Raw genomic sequence first — 5,720 nt, forward strand, 5'->3', positions numbered from 1 at the left:
ACAAAAAGGAAAAGCAAAATAGGATTATTTATTTTTAGAAGCTGAATGCTCTGAGCTGTATAACTTAGCATCACAGTCCCTTTATGTACAATAGGATTAGCTGAGAAAGACAAAGTGCAGCCAATGTTTCAAACCTGTGGATTATTTTAGTTACTAAATGCCAACTTTGGAAGTTCCATTTTTGTCTTGGGCAGGTTCTGATCTAAAACACCCTGTATTTCCAAATCCTGCTGAAAGATTTTAATAAACTTCTTGGTGGAGTACTTCCTGGGACAATGATGTAACTGTGAGGAATTAAATGTTTCGGTGTCAATAGGCACGGTCTTGCTGTGACCAAAACTCATGAGAGTTTGTTACTGACTTCACTGGCAGTGAGATGAAGCCCTATGTTATACATACATTATGTAGGATTCAGCTCTCCTAACAAATTCCCCTTTCCTGCATCCCACCACTGTCATGTTTGATTTGTTGTTAGAGAACCAGCACTTACTATGACGCATGCTGTCTTGTCATTCAAATGTATCGCTAAAACTTTTGCTAGTTTTAATTTCTCTGTTGAGAGTTTCAGGTTGAGATGTAGGTTGGTCATTCAGGGCATGATCCAAAATCAGTTAAATCCATAAGACGTCAATAGACTGAAACAGGTTTTGGATCAAGAGTTTCTATAGATTTGCATGGAACGGATAGCCTCATTTCATAGGGGAAAGGGAGTGCACTGAGCATAAAAGACAATGCTACTACCTCAGGGATGTGATGAAATAGGTTATGGTTACCTTCAACATGGTAGAGCTGAATTGCAAGGTACAAAAGGTGGTTGCTGCACTGTTGTTTTATCTGGAACGAGCTACCATCTCTGAGTTTGGAATAAGTATTTAAAATGACCTACACATCTAATAGAGTATCTAACAGAAATGTTTTGGGTTGGGTTTTTTTTTCCCCTAGAAAATTCCCCAACCTGCTGGATTTAAATTCAGGATAAAACCACCCTGCCCATAAAACAAACAGAACCTGCAAAAAAATAGGATTTGTCTATCTTCCTTTTTTCCTAAACATACACCATTATGCAATATGATCTCCCCTTCATAATAGCTGTTCTAGCTGATCATTTGCCTCTTTGAACAAGCTGTTTCATACTCCTAGTGCATTGCAGTGTAAGTTTTGAGATTTGCCAGTTAAAGAAAGGCACGGTAGCAAATAAAATAACTAATGCCCTCCTAAGTGGTTCTGTTTACTGGACTCTCTCGTTAATTCCCTATCTCAAGAAAACCATCCTACTCTAAAATTGCTAACACGTAAACATGTAAGCATTTTAAAGCTTATGGCCGTGATTCCTTATCTGCCTCTCCCCAAGACACAGTTAGCTTTGAATTGGCAGTGCAGCATTTTTAATACCATTTCTTTTGCAGCAATTTCTTCTCTCAACTTTTCTACATGAGGTAGAGAGGACTATTGCAGATTAAAAGTGGGAAAAGTTGTTTCTTGGTTAACTCCGGTGAAGGAACTCGACTCAGTCAGTACTTCAGTATATGTTGTTCTTACCTACAGCCTTGCGTCGGCTTCTGTTGAGGCCAATGTCGAAATTCTGTGATGGTATCATGCACGTGACTGAAAACCCAGAGACTAACAAAAAGGGCTTGTTCTTGTTTGGCGTGGTACGACTCCTATTGACTTCGGTAACAATGACAGATACTCTGCACTTCTCAGGATTGCATTTGCAGTTTAACAAGGAAAAAAAATCTTTAAAAGATCACGTGAAACCCTATTTACTGAAAGGCAATAGTTTTTTTTCTAGTAAAGCGTCCTTCATTGTTTTAATTTTGTCATCAGTTTAAAAAAAAAAAAACAAACCACTTTCACTTACAGAGAAGATGCAGGAAAAATATTCGTCTACCTTCCAAAAATTAGCTTTGAGTTTCTCTTGGAAGATAACGTGGTTGGTATGTTTTCTCAGGATAGCCTCTATTTCTGTGTGTTGGTTTTAAACGTATCTGAATTAAAAGGGGTTTTAATCGCTGTCTCTTCTGTGAAATTAGATTGTACACAACTAAATATGACTGCTCTTCATAGTTTGCTGTTCTAGCATAGCCATAAAATGTATCAATGTATGTGTATATATGAATAACTATTTGATGACAGACACTTTAGATTATATATGTAAGCAGCCATGTCAAAACTTTAAAGGTAGATGGCTTCAGAAGTAATGGTATAATCATAATACTCGCAAACTATTTTACAAACAAACTGTGGCCTCAGCACAGATCTCATATCCTTACCAGTAGTCTGAAACCTGCCTTTTCTTTAAAGACCCTAGAAAACATTTCTTTTGCCGTTGCTTCTTTTTCTCTTACCAAGACGTATCTGAATAATGACAACTACCTGTAACTCAGTCTTCACCGTTCATCTCACAGGGAAGCAGCCTTGGTACCGTTCCTCTAAGTTTTACCTCCATCGGTCTGAACTTGCGTGGCGTTGCACACAGCAAGCACGATCTACTCGTTCTGAGAGACTGAACGTTTCACAGCTGGTATCGTTGGTTTCCCCCTGGGACTGCCTCACTGCAGAATGACTTTTCTTCACGTAATATATCTCCCATACGTGTTCCCACCGCGTTTTCCTTTCTGCCTTTGCGCCAGTTTATAACAGTATTGTAGGAATAGCCATGAAATAAAAAGCTTAATATACTGATTTGCAGTCCCAAGGGGAATTTACATTAGAAGTGAAGTTGTTATTATTTACTGAAAAGTGGTGTTATCTTTTTTTTTATTCTTCTTCTATTCCGATGATAATATGATGTTCCATGTAAATTTTCATGTGCTGGCATGCCGACAAGTTAATAGTGTAATAGAATGCTCAGCTCTCAACATTAGGGTGTTTTTAAGGTGAATTGCATTACACATGCCATCTCTTTGCAGAAAGAATATGGGGTTTGGCAAAGCTACCTGCTGAGCAACATAATAAGATTTTTGTACAAAGTACAAGTTACTGATTATTATTGTATTTTATTTTTCTATGATTTCCTAAGAGGCATTATCAGGTCTTACAGATGGGGTAAGCCTGTTTAATAAGATATTTATTAGCAAATAAAAGTTACAGTACTGGTGGTTATTTTTGAGTTGATGGTGTTTGTTTTGCCTTAAGTTACTAATATAATGATACACAGTGAAGCCTGTCATACATGATCATGCAAAAAAACCTCAGCTGCTTAACACAGGGTGGTGTACTAATAAAGATGGACCGGCAATATGTTCTAACACTTGAGATGCTTCAGGGTGGTGGTGTTTCTTTCAGCTAAAGAATGCTTAATCAAAGTGGCCTCTTCTGTGCTTACCACTGAGCAGTTATGCTCTGATAAACGCCTTGTCAAAATGCACATAGCGTTAACAACATCAGGAAAAAACTATACACGTTAAAAGCTCCAAACAACAGCACTGTCTCCTTCTTGAGAAACACTGGGAATCTGAATTTTAAATAGATTTTAATGTGCTATTAGGATTCTGCAGTATTGTTGACCCTCCTTACGGTGGTTCACTGAGCCATGCAATTCCTTCTCTAGTGTTTTTCAAAACTCTGACAAATGCAGTTTTAAAACGGATCGTATTATGTAAATAATGCCAGGGCAATACACAGTGATTCACAAACAAGTGAATGCCATCACAATAATCAGACCCTACCTCAAAAAGTTTAAAATTATAATTAGCCTTTCATTTCATAACATCATCTGCATGCAATACAAAACTGAACAGAAGCATGTGTAGATTCATAGGAAATGAATATCAGATGTCCACACTCCATTACGTCCTGCATATTTTACATGGGAAGAGCTTTCTCACTAAGGACTGTCAGGTTTAACATAGTGTAAAAAATGAAGAATGAATATTTCATTTTAGATCTGGTACAGAAATGCCATTGCCATTCTTTGTTCTTCATTGAGTTTAGAACTAGTTCTTAGGTACGGACTGATTTCAGTATGAAAAGTAGGAGACGACACCCTCCCCTAACACAGCTTTACCTCACAACTTGATTAGCTTTTAGAAAGTGCTTCAACCCAGAATTTCACTCACAAGATTTATGCTACTTGGTTTTCCTTTAACTACTCATAATGTCACTATGAGGGAATCTCATCTTTTAGTCAGAACCTTTCCAGGTATAGGAAAATTATGAAATCATGATTGCAATTTACCTCAAACCTTTAATAATAATGAAAGCAATAATGAGAATTAGAAAAGCCAAACCACAGACAAAATGTTTGTCGTATTTTTAATCTTTGAAGTTTAATGTGAAGTGCATTATAACTGGGAGCTTCTGACTTGGGATTTTTAGCAAAAAGAACTGTCCATGTCGCTATCAAACAGTTATTTCTACTGCTCTCATGCTTCTCCCCGGACAGAAGTTGAGACAGTAGACTGAAAGCAGTGTTCAGTATAGGTGAAACTAGATTAGGGTTGTTCATAATGAGGGGTGTAGCTCTGTGAAGGAAAATTGTTTCTTCAAGCCAAGGAGCAGTACAGACCTCCTTTTGAGAAGCAGAGGCAGAACCGTGCACTCCACCGCTCACCCATTGCTTACCTTCTGTTTAAAAGTGAAAGGCAAACCCAAAACTATGCTTAAGATCTGGAATTACAGAAATATCAGACTGTAGTGAGGAGAGTGTAAGGGACTGAGCTGCTCCAGCTAGTTGGCTTGCACTGCCAGTCTGCAAGGGATGAGTATGGGAGAGCGTGCTGAGCTCCTCCCTGCCTCAGCTTCTGCTTCACCGTGTAGGGTCTCACCAGGGTCTGCAGTGTAGGCTACCCAGCTGAGCACAGGGAGTGCTACACCATCTTTTACATCCTATGAATACCTCAACAGAGGTGAGAGGGTGAGCAAAACTCATGCTACTGTTCCAGTTAAAAACAGGAGTCTTCCTTTTAACTGCATTTGGAAGTGCAGCAGCATAGGAAGTCACAACAATTGCTTTTACAGAATTGAGAACAATTTTGGCTCCTAAATATAAGTATGTGGTAGAAAAGAGACTGGGGTTTAGTTTATTTCTGCTCCTGTTTGGAGCTCCTTTTAAGTGATTTAAGTAATTTTAAGTTCGTGCAGCAGACCTAGAACCAGTCTGACTGGACTGTGCTACGCAGCAAAAAATTACCGGTGTATTTCCATACGCTGCGTCTAGCGCAAACAAGCTGCCTTCTTCCCAAACCCCAGTTGCTATCATTACCTGACAGGCGGGTTTAAGATTTTCCCTGACCGTTGTACTCCACCAAACTGCCTGCTTAGGAACAGGAGTTGCTGTGGACACCTTTGGTGGTGTTTTTTGTTACATTAATTGTAATTCCCAAGAGGATTTATCTAACCAAGTGCTCCTGTTGCAGCTGTGCTAGAAAGGCAGAGGAGCAGGGGTCGGAAAAAAGTTACACGCGTTGGTTGGACACGGAGGATGCGGTTCGGACGTGTGGCCAGCCCGCGACGCCTGCCCGGTGGATGTGACAGGCGCCTGGGCACAGCTGACACAGCAACACGCGAAGCTGCCGGAGACGACGGGGCTCCCGCCTTGCAGGCCGCCTGCCCCGGAGGCAGCTCCGAGCAGAGGCTCGGCCAGGCCAGGCCTCGCTCCCCGCTGCTCCCTGAACCCCGCCGGCGGCCGTTGGGCCGGCACGGAGGGCGTGGCCTCGGCTGGTGCACCGCCCCCATCGCCGGCCTCGCGAGTTGGCCGGAAGGGGCGGGGCTGCTGC

This window comes from Calonectris borealis, chromosome 1 (genome assembly GCF_964195595.1).
Source record: "Calonectris borealis chromosome 1, bCalBor7.hap1.2, whole genome shotgun sequence".
In the NCBI taxonomy this organism is placed as follows: domain Eukaryota; kingdom Metazoa; phylum Chordata; class Aves; order Procellariiformes; family Procellariidae; genus Calonectris; species Calonectris borealis.